Below are 16,176 nucleotides of genomic sequence, written 5' to 3' on the forward strand. Positions count from 1 at the left end.
GTGCACACATCATAAATGTTGAGCTCAATGAATTTTCACAAACTGAACACACCCAAGTAACCAATGCTCAGATCCAGCAAGTAAAAACATTACTAGTATTCCAAACACTCTAAGACATTTTCATAGGCTTATTAGACATGGATATTTCTTCTTTGTTTATATCCTGGGTTATCTTGTCTCTTCAGGTCTTAGCACCTTAAAATGATCCGGGTCTCTATATTTTTCTCATTGGCGTTTGTGAGTTTCTTGCCGTATTTGTTACAAATATCTTTCCCTTGTTTGTTGTTCCATTTATTTATGTATTCATTGGTTCTTTTTTTTTTTAAACTTTTTTTTTTTTAAATGCTTTTATTGATTTCAGAGAGAGGAAAGGAGAGGGGGGAGAGAGAGAGAGAAACATCAATGAGAGTCATTGATTGGCTGCCTCCTGCACGCCCATTACTGGAGATCGAGCCCTCAACCCCAGCACATGCCCTGACTGGGAATGGAACTAGAGACCTTCTGGTTCATAGGGCGACACTCAACCACTGAGCAACACCGGCCAGGCCATTGGTTGATTCTTGTATATGCCCTGACTGGGGATGGAACCGGCAACCTTTTGGGGCATGAATGATGCCCAGCCGAGCCACACTGGCCAGGGCTATACATTCAGTTTTTAAAAATCAGACCGTGAACCTCTCTCCACATCTAAATACTCTTTTCTAAATTAATTTCTATTGTCTGCATTACATCAATATTCCATTATGTGAGTATATTTCAGTTTATTCAGTCAACACTGGATCGTTGGACATTGATTTTCCCCCAGTCATTGCTATAATAAATAAGGCTGTGTAGCTGATTCCTTTTTTTCCCTTTGTATTTCAATCTACTTCTGTTTTATTAAGAATTTTTTTAGAGCAGTTTTAGGTTCACACAGAATTAAGAAGGTGGTATAGAGAGTTCCCATATATCCCCTTTATCAACATCCCGCACTGGAGTGGCACATTTTTAATAATCAGTGAATTTGTATTACACGTTATCACCCAAAGTCTATTGCATAGATTCTTTCTTAATCATTTCCTTAAGTTAAATTCCTAAGATGTGAATTCTGGGGTCAAAGGGTTTGCGTTGTTGAAAGCTTTGGATATATATTCCCAGTTCTCCTCCAGAAGGGTTGCCTGCTGGGGCTCTTTCTACCATGAGCTCAGGCTGTGTGGGGCAGTGCCCACGGGGTGACTCTGGCACATGCGAGGTGCTCAGTGATCGTTAAGTGTGATAAACATGAGGACACTGAGGCCTGAAGAGGTCAAAGGACTAGTTGAAGAGGGGAAATTCAAACCCAGCCTCTGTCTAGAGCCTGAGCTCTGTTAACCATGCCATTGATTTTTAATTAATATCAGAGAGGGAGGAATAATCCTGATGTTAATTGTGGGAGCAGTCCTTTTATATGATCCTGAAAATGTATAGAAGAAATCAGAAAAAGAGCGGGGAGAGGAGAGAGAAAGAATTTGGGGGGGCCCACGCAGACATGCCTTTGTGATACTATAATGGTGGTGGCGGTAGTGGGATGTTGTGTGTATGACCCTTCGTGGCCGTTCAGGACAAAGCAAGTTAAACTCACCAAACGAACACTGAGCCCCGAGTTGGGTTTTACGAGAAATGCAGAGAACTTTTGTTATTTCAGAGATCTTAAAATGTGCTATGTCTTCCTTTCCTCGGTTTTATTTACTCTAGAAACATTATAATAATATAATAGAAAGTTACATGTAATCCCAACCTCCTGGCACAAGAAATAATTTCATGTTTCCCTTCTTTTCATTGTCCATATGTAGATCTGTTTTTAGAGGAGGGTATAATTTAGAGGATGTTAAACCCTTGCCCATAGGACACAGGGCAGCTTGCCTTTCCACCTCCCCTGGTCCAGCTCAGTTCGACACGGCATGTGTTGAGCACCTGTTGTATGCCTTGAACTGGGGAGAGGAGCGACATGTAATAAGACACAGCTCCTGTTCTCAAGGAAGCATTTAATGGGGGAGAGAAGACTCTAAAAGGATCATGTCAGTATTCTTGTATCTCTCTCCCTGGTGCTCTCACCAGGAGCCTGTGAGAGTATTTTATAATTCAGTTTACAGGTAAGAAAATATTTTGAGTCCCCTAAGGCCATTTAGGTTGTGATGGCAGAATCAGACCTGAACTAGGCTAGATCTCAATTCTCAGCCTGAGCTCCCCACCCATCTTCTCCCTCCCATTCCTGGGGCCCCACTGCCCCCTGACTGCCTGAGGCCCAGTGAGGGTCCCATGCAGCCTCTGTCGTCCTCCTGTGCCAGCATTTGCCATGCCAAGTGGTGCAGGCATTACCCTGCCCCCTTCCCTCCTCTCCCTCCCAGCTGCATATTTTGTGACTTCATTTTCCCTTTGTGACTGCCCTTGGAGTTTATTTCCACAGAACCAGGATGTGGGGGGAGAAGAGCACACCCCGGGCTGCCCCGCCTCCCGGGAACCCCCCACGTTTCCCTGCCACGCTGTCCGTGGCCTCTCCTCACATCGCCCCTCCAGGCACACCTGAGGAAGGCTTCAGATGTTCAGAGGCCAGAAGCAGGAGATGCTTGCCAGGGCAGGCGTCCACGGGAATGGGAGGAGGACTCCGCATCTGGACTGGGGGTTTATTTTTCTTTGAATATTTCTGAAGAGCAGCTTAAACACTCGAGCCCTTGGCCTTATTTCCTCTTGTAATTTTCTCTTATCCAAATTGCAGTGTTTGCTAAGCCTGCTTCTCAGGCTCTCTGCTGTGAAACAGATTCTTGAGCTCAGGGCCCCAGTCACAAAGGAGGGTCTTGCTTAAATATTTAAAAAAACCACAATAATGGCCTTCCATTACTGAGTGCTTACTGGGCACAGAGCATCTTCAAGTGTTTTCTTGCTTAATCTTCCAGAAACCCATGAGATGGGTCTTAATTAGTGTCCTTCCCAAAGTGAGGCTCGCAGAAGTGAGGCAGCCAGCCCAGGGCCCAAAAAGGGATTTGAACCTGGGTGGCTCCAGATTCCAGAACCACCTCCTGGGACCAGGTGTGGGTAGGTCCCATTGGCCTGTCATTGCAGAAGTGAGCAGGTGTTCAATTTTGGCATATAGTTCTCAGGAGCTCCTGAAGCTTCCCCAGCAAAAAAAATTGTAAGTTCAGTTACCTTTAAAGAGGGCCGTGCTTTGCTTCTAGAACCAAACAAGTCATCCTTGAATGTCACCAAGTCAGGTGGGGGAATTGCCAGGGATGGAGCAAAAGTTCGTGAAATGTGTTGTGCTATCGCAGACCATGTGCTGTGTTTCAGACACACATCGTGAAAGGAATTCAGTTTGCCGGGCAGTGGGGCCTAATTTAGAGAAACTCCCTCCACTTTTTTCCCCCCAGTTTGAAATAGGCACCTTTTTTTTTTTTTTTTTTTTTTTTAATAATCCTCACCTGATGACATGCTTAGAGAGAGGAAGAGGAAAAGAGAGAGAAATACAGATCCAGGGATCGAACCCACCACAACCTTTCTGTGCATGGCTGACACTCAGCCAACTGAGCCACACTGGCCAGAGTGGCACAAGTATGTTAATATATGGCCATTCCCATTCCACTTTAGTGCTGGGGTGTGGGGCACAAAGGGGGGATGGGTGGGGACTGTGGCAAGCTGGTGAACCCCTCCCTGAAGGCACACTGGTTCATTGTTGTCAGGCCTCTCAATATTTCCAAGAGAAGGTAGAAATCCAGCTTTTTATGTTTTAAATGTTGGCTCACTTTTCTTTCACACACTGTGAAGGCCAAATACAACTTGCCTGTGGGTTATAGGTTCAAGTACCTGGAACAATTGTTTGGAGCTCAGCTCTCCTACCAGCCTTCCTGATCCCTCATCTGACCTCTGCCTGTTATTAACAATGTTATCAAGGTGTTTACTCTCTCGGTTTCCTCATCTGCCAAATGGAATTTTACCTACTTCTGAGGTTCGCCATGAGTTTTAACAAGAGGACTAAGAGAATGCCGTGGAACCCAGTGCCTGGTACCTAGGTACCTAGCAAGCACGTGGTACTTGAACCTGTGTCATGATAAACTTTAATCTGTCTCTTTCTGTAAGTGCAGGGTGACCATATATATGTCCTAGTTTGCCTGGGTGAGTCCTGGTTCAAGTGTGTACTGGTGTAATTATCACCAACTCTCTTTTTCATTCTCAATACAAGACAATACATTATATGGTTAACTTAGATAAGCAAATACCGCTGTTCTGCTGTTTAGGACTTGAACAAGTTTTAGTCCTAATGAAAAGGCCATGGCTCACCCAGCTGGGCCTGGCTCAGCGGTTGAGCATCGACCTAGGATCCAGGAGATTGTGGTTCGATTCTTGGGCAGGGCACATGCCCGGTTTGCGGGCTCAATCCCCAGTCGGGGGCATGCAGGAGGCAGCTGATCAATGATAACTCTCTCATCGTTGATGTTTCTATCTCTCTCCCTCTCCCTTCCTCTCTCTGAAATCAATATAAGATATATTAAAAAAAAAAAAAAAAAAGGTTATGGCTCCAATTGTATGAGTAGCCTAGGACAAGTATTTAACTTTCGTGTTTCAGTGTCCACATTATAAAGGACTGACAAGATAAATCTAAGATCCCTCAGTTCATAGTCCTTCTGTTAGTCCACAAACATTTACTGTGATTCCAGGTGATGAGGAGAGGCGGGGAGGGAACCTGAGCCCTCAAGGCTTGCTTGCCAGAGGACCTCCTGTGTAGGGAGCTGGGAATCCCTACCCTTCTTTTCTGTAACTTGAAAGACTGGTGGTACCTTGAAATTGTTCATAAAACGTTTCTTGTGAATCAGATGTTTATATTTGAAACCTCAATTTCTCACAAACAAGTCATTCCTTTTCAGTATCATTCTCTATACATTTCTTTTGAGTGAGTGGGTAAGCTACATTTAAAACAACTATTGATTTCACTATGGAAAATTAGAAAATACAGAAAGGCCTCAAATATTCTTTCTTCATTTCTGTTGACTCTGCAGTGAGCCGGGGGACTTATATTTTAGCTTTAATTAACCCCCTCCCACCCCCCCACACCCCTCTACAGGCCACGTTGTCAAAACTATAAAATACACACACGCAACACTCTCTAAATTTGCCTGGCTGTCTCCAATATTCTCACTCATTCATCCTCAGTCAACCAGGTGTGGCCCACCTAACCTGATGCCGCGGTGGGGGCCCCAGGGGGCTCTCCTGTCAGCGAGTTAATGGAATAATCTAATCCCGACTCCCACGCATAAATGAAACTAGTGTGGCCCAGCGGAGGCCCGGGGGCGTGCGGTAGGGAGTGGGCGGCCTCGCTGCGGGGCGGTGGGCATTGCCCCTGCAGGTGATCCCGGCGCCTGGGCGTGGCCGAGCCCCAGGCTCGCGCTCCGGCCGGTGGCCCTGCGGAGCGGGCCCCGCTCCAGCCCGGCGCCCTGCCCCGCGCCGCGCCCGTGCGGTTGCATTGTGCTGGCTCAGAAAGCCACTTCCTGCCGCGGCCGTCACTGTGAAAGTTGCCCCCCGGGGAAGGAAGTGGCTTTGGGTTGTTTATTTTGGCTGCGGGCTAGCAGATGGCGCCGGGGCCGGTCTAGACCCGGCGTGAGCTTGCAGAGTTGTATCGTGGAGGCTCCGCGCCGAGACGCCCCGAGACTTGTTGGAGAGGGGATGCCGGGAATAGCGGGGGGTGGGGGGAGCGGCACGTCGTGGGGGGACAGTGCATGGCCGAAGTGGGGGTGCCCTGGGGAGGGGCGCGCGGCGAGGGGGTGGTGTGCAGCCGAGGGGGCGCGGTGGAGGGAGGGCCGAGAGCCCAGGAGGGGACGCGCCGGGTGGAGGGCGCATGGCCCAGGGGGCGCACTGCGCAGGGGGCGCAGCTGCGGCCGCGGGGACCCCGAGGACCGGGTGGTCCCAGGGCCTCACGTCCTGGGGCCAGGGTGAAGGAGGAAAGGGGTCAAGGTTTGCACTCCCCTGGGGTGCTCCGGTGAGGCAGGGATGTGGGAAAAGAACAGGGGATCGAGGTCGCGGGACTGCCCGGGAGCGGACACTGCCGGGTCGGGCCAGAGGTTAGAGGCAGAACCGCTCTGTCCGGTTGGCGGCTCCCTGCCGTCATCCAGCAGGATGGGTTCTAGGACAGGACAGGCCGCAGAGACCGTGATGTTTTAGTCTGAGAATATAAAAGAGAGCAGGGGCGGGGGAAGGAGGAGAAGTGAGATGAAGCACCATTCAATCCAAGAGAAGGCCAAGGCAGGTGAGGATTTGTGTTCAAGAGAGCCCCAGAGGCCAGCTGGGCAACTGGACAGAGGCTGGGAAGGGTGAAAGTTGCCTCTCCGAATTTACATGAATTTCCACTCCTATCACATCCCCTTTCTCTTGCATTTGTTAGGTGGAGGTGGCAAGCCATTCCCTGCCAGAGTTTACTTTAACACCTTCCTAGAACAAAGCGTATCACATTTGCAAAATACACATTTTAAGTGAAGTGAAGAGCATCTCTAGAAATGAATGATAGCCCTGGCCTGATACCTCAGTTGGTTAGAGCATCACCCCCATACCCCAAGGTTGTGGGTTCCATCTTTCCCATCAGGGCACGAACGAGAATCAACCAATGAATGCATTATTATATAACTGGAACAACAAGTCAATGTTTTTCTTTCTCTTTTCCCCTCTCCCCTTTCCTCTCTCTGAAAAAATAAAATAAAAAATAAATCAGTAAATAGAAATGAATGATGAGAGAGACACTACATAAACACATGCATGTGACAGCAGTGGAGTCCAGATGTGGCCATTTGTTCAGTTTTAGTCACACACACTTTAAGCAATGGAGGGCTAGCAGTTGTCCTGGCTGAAATGGAGGAGCTGTTGGGGAGCAGGGAGGAGAGTGTGAAAAGCTTGGAGAGTGGAGGGTAGAGGGAAGCCCACAATACCCCAGAATTTTGGTGGGAATATTGAACAGTTGGATAGGGTTTGGGGCCTTAATGTTATGTCACTCCCCTGGCCTCAATAGAAAGGATGCCATCCCCCCATATACACATTCCCTGTGCATGCACGATGCATGGACATGGACACAGCTTTCAGCAGAGGTGATGCAGGGTGTGGTGCCCAGTCCCCAGGGTTGGCCCCTCGGCAGGGCGGGGCTGGCAGCTTCTGCTGACTCCGACTTTTATAGGCCTGGCCTCAGGGCCAAGCTGCTCATTGAAAACAGCTGCTACTCTTGGCTGGCAGCCCTGTGGGCGGCCCCTGACTCTCCCTGGGATGACCCCTTGCCTCTGCGTGGCCTTGGGAGTGGCGGCTGACTTAAGGGGAGGCTCGGTGGCTGGAGGCCACTCTGCCATACCCTTGGGGACCAAATCTAGTCAATCCCCACCTGGCCCCTGATTTCCAGCTCTCTAGGAGCTGAGCCAAGCTAGTTGCTGGGTCCCAGGCCTTTGCTCCTGCTGTCCCCCCTACTTGGAACGCCCAGCTTGTCCTTGTCTCTGCTCGTGCCTTTCAGGGTTTTGTTTGACATGCCTCTCGTTCAGCAGATTCTTGTTGAGAGTGTGCTGCATGCCAGGAACTGTGCTAGAATTAACTTCCTCTGCCCTGCCTTCAGCATGATGTCTTCAACTTGTAATGGAGAACAGCCGTCTTATCCGAGGTCAGACCTCTGGCTGCCTCTACTGCTGGGCTGAGTCTGCAGGGATAGCTGAGAGTTTTGCTCCTGAGAGACAGCTAGACAGTCTTTGTGTTCAGCCTCAGGACTCTGCCAAAGCATTGCATGTACCTTACAGCAGACAGGAAAGGAAAGGAGGTGACAGTGTTTATCAACAGGCAAGGAGGAGATGGGTCACTCAGTGTAGAGCAGATAGCCTTAAAACCCAGTTGTCTCTGAGCACAGGAACAAATTTCCAGGATGGTGACCTGGATGTCGGAGAAGCAAAGTGTGGGCTACACATCAGAAAGATTCCTGTCACACTTCAGTTATCTGGAAACCTTATTTCTAGCCAATACCTTCACCCCCAGCCACGCAGTATAAATCAGACCTGACTGTTCTGCACACTTGCTGTGTTACTTGTAACCCTTTCATGGATGGCTTGGTAAGTTCTGCCTCTACAGTTTCATTGTAAACGTCACGAGGGCATATTTCCCTGTAGTACCTAGTAGGTACAGTGCTTCACACTTGTCATCTGCAGGAGTGAGAAAGCCTCTGGGGGAGCAGCCAGAGGGTGATTAAGAGGATGGGGTGGGCCCAGGAAGCTCATGACTGTTGTGACAGTCAGAGGGGATCCTGCGGCACTGGCCTCCGGGAGAGTAAGGCAAATGAGCCAGTGTTCCATACTGGCTCTGGCTCCATGACATGGGGTTGGGTGTTTATCAGGATTCTTTTGGTTACAAGGACAGATCTCAATGCAGGCAAGCTCAGGAAAAAAAGGGTGTGTGTGTGGCCCTGGCAGAGTAGCTCAGAGGCTTAGAGCTTCAGCCCAATGTGCCAAGGTTGTGGGTTTGGTCCCTGGTCAGGGCACATACAAAAATCCACCAATGAATGCATAAATAAGTGGAACAACAAATTGATGTTTCTCTCTCTCTCTCGCTCTCGCTCTGAAATTTAAAAAAGAAAAACAAGAAATGTGGCTGCAAATGATCAGAAAGAACCACAGGAACTCTGACTGGGACTGGATGGTCTGCACCACTAGGACTCACTTCCTCTCCTTTCATCTCAGCTCTGCATCTCTTTCTGTATCACCTCCAATCTTGCCTGTAGCAGAAAGGTCTTCTCATGGTAGGAAACATGGCCTTTGGCAGCCCCAGTTTAGCAATCTCAACAGAGAGAGAAAACTTCATGTATTTCAGGGGAGGGCTCTGATCAGCCCTGTTTGAGTTTGTGCCCAATCACTGTGGCCAAGAGGATGGACACTCATTGGCCAAGAGTGAGCTTTATGCACACTCACATAGCCATAAGTACAGGAAAATAGTTCATAAGTAATAGAAGGGGGTGGGAAGTTTGCTGGACAGACAAAACAAAGGCTAGAGACTGAGCAGTCAGTGAGGTGGCCCTCATCTTTTCCATGCAGAGCCCAGTGCCTCCCAGACCATGTGGTGATAGGGGCTGGAGTATGTCTGTACTGCTCACCTCTTTACCTGGCACCTGCCTGCCTGACACCTAGGGAGTTCTCAATAAAAATTTGTTGAATGAATGAATGAATGAATGACATCAAGTTGGTACTCACTGCATCGTTTCCTGCCTGGCTCATTTATTCACTCACTGTGCTAGGCATCGTGTGGTTGCCAACAAAATACAAGAGGTCATCTTTGGCCCAGCTGAGCATGGCTCAGCTATTGAGCATCGACCTCGGAACCAGGAGATCACTGTTTGATTCCTGGTCAGGGCATGTGCCTGGGTTGCAGGCTCAGCAGCTGATCAATGACGACTCTCTCATCATTGATGTTTCTCTCTCTCTCTCTCTCCCCCTCTCCCTTCCTCTCTCTCAAATCTGTAAAGATACATTAAAAAAAAGAGGTCGCCTTTGTCATTGGTGAGGACCATACCAAGATGCTACAAGGGGCATTGACACCCGGTGCTCTCAGGCATGAGGGACGAGGCGGGAGGGGCCTTCTCAGGATGGGGGGCATCAGGCTGCCCAACTTGCTCCCCCTCTGCTGCTCCATGTAAGCTTGCTGAGAGCATGGAGGCAAAGAACAGCGTCAGTTCTCGAAGCGCCTCTGTTCCCTTCCCTTTCCCTTTAGGGGATCAAGCTCAGCCAAAGCTCTTTGTCCATTGGGCCCTGCAGAAACAGCCTCCTCTGGACCTGGGGTGGAAAACTCTCTCCCGGAGCCCCCTAGCCTCCAGCTTGGCAGAGTCCCTCCAGGAATTCCCCTGCAGACCTCCCCTCTGCCCCCCAATTCCTCGTCCTGCGGCCTGCGTTCTTCATCCCCTGCCACCTCCGATGCTCCGCGTCCTCAGGGAGCCTCCCTGCCCTCCGAAGGCACTGCTCCCGACACCTGGCTTTGAAAGGGCTTCTTTGCCCTCGTGTCCTACTGTAGCCAGACCCACTCTTCTCTAACCAGGATGGTGCCGTGTGTGTGCTCATCGTCCAGTGTTGCCCGGGACACGCTGTGGATTTGAACCCAGAATGTCAGAGGAGGGAGGGGACTTGCAGCTGTGATTCATGTGACAAGAAAATGAGGGGCTGCGATTGGGCATCTTAATCTCTTTCCGTCCCTGGGCCTCAGTTTCCTCATCTGTCAGGTGAGAGGAAGGTGGCCTGATGCTGGCATCGCCTCTCCCTGACATGGGTCCCATTTCACACCCTTCGTTTGTTATGACTGCACAGCCCTGCTGGAATCACTGTGGCCCACGTGTGGGTTTTCTGGTAGAGAAGGCGGGGGCAAGGCTGTCCCCCGGGCTGCTGTGGGCCCTGTGATGTTTTGAGCTGTAACTGTCCAGTTCCCTCTCTGAGAAGCATCTATGCAGGCAAGCACGATTTTCTCCCTTTTCCTCCCTTTTCCAGTCCCAGGCCCTTTCCCTACCCCCTGCCGAGGGCCACTTTCTGTTCCAGCTGACTGTCTCCGCTGAAATGGAGTTTCTGGGAACCGAAAACCCGGACCCTAGGGGAGGCTTGGGCGAGCCTGGGTCAAGTCCTGGGGCCAGTTTATGGCCCTTGGAAGGTGACTGGAAGGGAAAGAACAAGTTGAGGGGAGGAGCCCTGAGGGAGGGTGAGTAACTGTGGCAGTCACCCTGAAGGCCCTTCAGGAAGGCACCTGCGTCTTGCTCAGGGAGTTCCCCCAGCCTGGTGCTGTTGAAGAATGGAGTGACCAGGGTCCCTGCCCTGCCAGCCTTTCTGCGGGATGTTTTGAGCACTCAGCGAACAGGAGCTGTTTTAGGAAGGTTAATCTGGCAGCTGGGGCAAAGCAGAAGTATACACTAGTTAGTTGTAGAAATGAGTCACGAGATTCATTGTTCATTCAGTATTTATTAAGCACAACTGTATGTCAGGCAGAGCTGTGGGTGCCGGGGATCCAGTGCTGAAGACAGAAAGCCTTCAGGAGTTTATGAACAAGGGAGACAGAAAATAGACAAAAACATGTCCGATAAGGAGTTCTGGAAATGACACAATAGCTTGTATCAGTTGTGGACGAAAAAGGGGCCACATACTAAGGGGAGGCAAGAGTGGCTGGCCCTACAAACTCGGAGACCAAAAGTAACCACGTAGGATGGTCTGAACATAAAGATTATTAACTAAGCCCAGCTGGTGTGGCTCAGCAGTTAGCATCAACCTATGATCCAGGAGATTGGGGATCAATTCCAGGTCAGGGCACTTGCCCGGGTTGCTGGCTCCATCCCCAGCAGGGGGGCGTGCAGGAGGCAGCCGGTCAATGACTCTCACTGATATTTTCTCTCTCTGTCCCTTTCCCTTCCTCTCTCTGAAGTCAATAAAAAATATATATATATATAAAATTCTTAACTAAAAACCCGGTCATGGCTCTGGCCCAGTAGCTTAGTGGTTAGAGTGTCATCCCAATACACGAAGGTTGCGGGTTTCATCCCCAGTCAGGGCACATACAAGAATCAGCCAATGAATGCATAAATAAGTGGAACAATAGATCAATGTTTCCGTCTCTCTCCCCCTTCCTCTCTCTCTAAAATCAATTAAAAAAAAAAAGGTCATGGCAGGCAGTCAACTTCCAGGCCTTGACAAGGATTAATCTTTACCTTAAGTAAACCATCTGATGTCTTTTTACATCTCAGATAACACCTTTGAAATGTCAGAGTAATCTTTTCCAGACCCCTCAGGCCACAACCATCATGCAAGGCCACTGCTATTTTTATCTTTATCTTGTTCCTTACCATCTCCCTGTGCTGTAAATGTTAAGTGTTAACTATTCTGTACCCACCAATGCAAAAGAAGGGCATCTCTCTCCAGTTTTACTCTATCCAGTGTCAGAGATTCCCCCTCCTTTGCTCTCTCCTGCCCCCTTAATCTACTACCAGTGGATTTCATGTAACCCCCCTTTAGCTCCTCCTTTGATTCAAATGCATAAAATTGGCCACAAAACTGCCATTCTCTGGAGCATTTTCTAAGTCCGTTGAGATTTTGCTTCTCAGCATTTGTTGTCGGTTTGACTCAAATAAATCCGTAAAAATTCTCTACAGGTTTGAAGTTTCTTATGTTGACACAGTGTAATCCCCTGGCCAAGAGTGCTTATAGACTTAGGATAAAATAGAATACGCGGTGGTTTGAGAGGAATCAAAACCAGACAGATGCTGGGGAGGAAACAGCCTTTTGAAAGAGAAGTGGATGAGGTGAGTGGCCCGTGGAAGCAGCTTTTTCCGGAGAGTATTGCCCCTCACAAAGCGTCAATGTAAGAACGTCCAATCCTGTAGAGAATTTTTATAAAAATTTATTTGTGCTAAACAGAGATCTGGAAGCAAGATCTCAAGACTGAGAAAAATGCTTCAAAGAAGTGACCGTTTGCTGTTGCTTTTATGCACTTGGAATTAAGGAGGGAATGTAAGGAAGATTATACGAAGGTGGGAGAAAGCAAGGTGGGATTGGATTGGGGGTAGTTAATAAGATTATGTGCTCTCCTGAGGGTGGTCTGAAAAGAGGCATTTCAAAGGTGTGTTCACCATCACCCCTCCAACCCCCCAAAAAAGAGTAAAAAGCTGTGTCACCCTGGATGCACAGAAACAATGGACAAGGCTTGTTTAAGGCGAAGATAAGCCTTTTACGAAAGCAGTTATTTGCCTGGGGTGTGACTACCCGCCGTGACCTGCCCAGTTAGGAATTTATGATCAGATCACTTTGTAAGAATAGTTTTCCTAGAAGCTCTTTTCCTCCGAGGAGGAGCTCAAACAGAAAGTGGCAGTATTACTGGTTAGAGTTTGAGGCTACCAGAAAAGCTAAAAATCAAGAGGGAAAATCCTGGAGAGGAAGGAGCCATAGAGATGTCCTCTACAAATTCTCAAGTTCTTGGCAGCTGCTAAACTGTGCACGGGCCATTTAAACTGAGGCCTTAAGCAACCCAGGAAGAAATGGCAGCTGGGAGGCAGAGATTTTCCTTGCTGCCTGATGTGAGGAAAATGTTTAGAATTCAAGTCCCACCAAGTTAGAGGGGCTTAGTAATTGCCTAAGGTTTTCCTTTGAAACTCCAGAAGGGCCTCACCTTATGATTAAAACCTAGGCTAAGGGACACACCCTAAGAGTAAAGGCAAAACCAAAACAACCCCACCCTCGCAAAGCCTGAAACCAAGCCTCTGCAGGAATAAGGTGATTCACCAGTAATTTAACTGCCTGCCAGAACAAAACTCAGCATTCTTTTTAGGAAGATAAACCCAGACTCCCTGGAACAGCTTATCCACTAGGTCCCATACAGAATAAAAAAATCCCAACTCCTTACGTTATTTACAATGTCCAGTTTATAATAAAAGTTACTAGACATGCAGGCAGCAGGAAGTGACCCATAATCAAGAGAAAAAACAGAAGACGCATATAACCCAGATGTTGAACAAAATATGAGATAATGATAAATGTTGCCAAGAGAATTACAATCAAGGGACATGCTAGAGAGTAACTGTGTGGCCACTTTCAAATAGGAGGTCACAGAGGGCCTCTCTAAAGATGTGGCTTTATTTTGAAATGTGAAATGCCAAGCAGAGGAAGCATTGCAAAGGCTGAAGCAGGAAAGCCGGGCCTGTTCAAGAAGGGCAAGGAGGTTGGTGTGACTTGAGCCAGGGGAGTAGTTTGATCTGACTGGTAGACAGGACCAGACCGTGTAGGATCTTGAGGCTCAAAGTAAAGAGTTTGGATTTTATTTGGAGAATGCTGAATTGCCTTTGAAGTATTTTAAGCAGGAAAGAGATTTATCTGACTTAGGTTGTTTTTTCTTTTACTATGAGTGAGGCTTTCATTTTAAATATTTAAAAGCCAATAAGATTTTGTTAGCTGTGTATATATATATATCTTTTTCTCATTTTCTATTGCGTTGTTGCTATTTTTATATCTTTAAATAGGTGTTCTTTTTATATTAGGGACTTAACTCTTTGCTTCTAATAAGTGATATATTTTTTTCTTGTTTGAATTTCGACTTTTTTATGGCATTTTTTTCTTGCCGTGAAAAAGACTGTCGTTGAATTGTCGACTTAAGAACATCCAAACCTGTAAAGAATTTTTATAAGAATTTATTTGGGCCAAACTGAGGACAGTGCCAGGAGGCAAGATCTCAAATGCTCAGAAGAATGACAGTTTTGCAGTTTTTTTAATGCATTTGGAGTTAGGAAGGAATATAAGGAAGATTACATAAGAGTGGGAGAAAGAAAGGCAGGGTCAAAAAAGAGGTATTTCAACCTGTGTGTTTATCTAGATGCACAGAAACAATGGACAGAGTTTGCTTAAGGCAAAGGTAAACCTTTTATTAAAGCAGTTATTTGCCTAGGGCATGACTACCCACTTTGACCTGTCCAGTTAGGAATTTATGATCAGATCACCCTGTGAAGTTACTTTTGGTTTCATTTATTACAGCGGGACTCTGTTTCATGAAATTCATCACTGTTTTGTGTTTTGTTTTGAATACGTTCTTACTGATTTCAGAGAGAGGAAGGGAGAGGAGAGAGATAGAAACATCGATGAGAGAGAAAAATCGATTGACTGCCTCCTGCAAGCCCCCTACTGGGGATAAAGCCTCCAACCGGGCATGTGCCCTGATCAGAAATTGAACCCGTGACCGCCTGGTGCATGGGTCGACACTCAACCATAGGGCCATACCAGTCGGGCTCATCACTTTTCTTTATAACCTTCAACACTCTAATATTATTTTTAAAAGAATTTTAGAACTTATTTACATCTTTTTAAAAAATCTTTTAAAATTGATTTTAGAGAGAGAGAGGAAGGGGGAGAGGAGAGACATGGATTTGTTGTTCCATTCATTGGTTGATTCTTGTATGTATCCTGACCAGGGATCAAACCGGCAACCTTGGTGTATTGGGGTGATGCTCTAACCAACTGAGTATCCAGCTAGGGCTTACTTTCACCTTTACTTATTTATTTTCAAATTATAAGAGAAAATTTACTTAGAAAGTCACAGAGGCAGACAAGGTGAGCCGGCTGGGCTGCGTAGGCTCAGGAAATGAGTTACAGGGGCGAAAGAAGGGCCCTTGGAGCTTAGGGGGTAAAAAGGCAGAGAGAACGTGCCTGGGAAAGGAGGGGGGGAAAGGCTTGGGTGTGCTTGGGGCGGGGGGGGAGCAACCATTTACATCTTTAAAATATCATTCTGGCTGGCCATGCATGGCGAATGGCCTAGAGAGGGCATGACAGGCCAGCATGGAAGAACAGAAAGAACAGAAAGGGCTTGCTGTTTGGACTCAGAAGACAGTCTTCTCAAATTTCAACTCCATCTCTCACCAGACTGTGACTTTAGTCAAATATTTTTGCCACTCTTTAGTCAATTTCTTTACCCCTAACCTGGACTAATAATAAACAATAACAATAATAATGATAATAATAATAAATATATACAGCGCCCTTACTATGTGCCAGAGCACTTGTATGATCTCATTTAACCTTCACAACAGTCTTATGATGAGGAAACTGAGTCAGAGAGAGGTTAAGCAACCTGCCCAAGTGACACATTAAGTGGCATAGCTGGGATTTGAACCCTAGCAGTTAGATTCATGCTTTCAAGGCATGAAAATTATCCGGAGGAGCTAGTGGCTAATGGAGACTGGGATGTGTCTTATGCGATGTGTACTAAGTCGGGGAACAAGAGAGGAAGGTGGTGACCCATGGATGTCAGAGACTGGCTTTGCTTACTGGCTGTGAGATACTGTGAGTAGGTCACTTCATGTCTCGAAACTCTTCTCAGGTTTCTTCCTTCCTTTTTCTCCCTTTAAAATATAATAACAGCATGAAGGTATAACAGCATTGAGATATAACTCACATACTGTAAAGCTCACCCATTTAAATATTCAGAGTTGTGCAACTATCACGACAATCTAATTTGAGAGCATTGGCCCAGAAGAATCCCTGTACCATTTAGCATTCACTCCCCATCCCCATCCCCTCAGCCCAGCCCAGCCCCAGGCAACCCTTTGTCTACTTTCTATCAATTTCAGTCTTGATTTCTTAATCTGTAAAGTGGGTATGCTGGGGAGGGGCAGGTTGGAATTCACTGTCTTCCACAGTGTCTCTGCAGTGAGGGAGGGGT

The 16,176-nt window shown here is 47.5% G+C and overlaps 1 protein-coding gene across 4 annotated transcripts in view; it reads left to right on the top strand.

The window, feature by feature from the left end:
* The window catches only part of MRC2 (mannose receptor C-type 2), a 50,773-nt gene that overhangs the window by 11,022 nt on the left and 23,575 nt on the right, over window positions 1-16,176 (top strand). The gene's annotated exons all lie outside the window — the stretch shown is intronic.

Source organism: Miniopterus natalensis, chromosome 17 (assembly GCF_054644295.1).
Source record: "Miniopterus natalensis isolate mMinNat1 chromosome 17, mMinNat1.hap1, whole genome shotgun sequence".
NCBI classification, from domain to species: Eukaryota; Metazoa; Chordata; class Mammalia; order Chiroptera; family Miniopteridae; genus Miniopterus; species Miniopterus natalensis.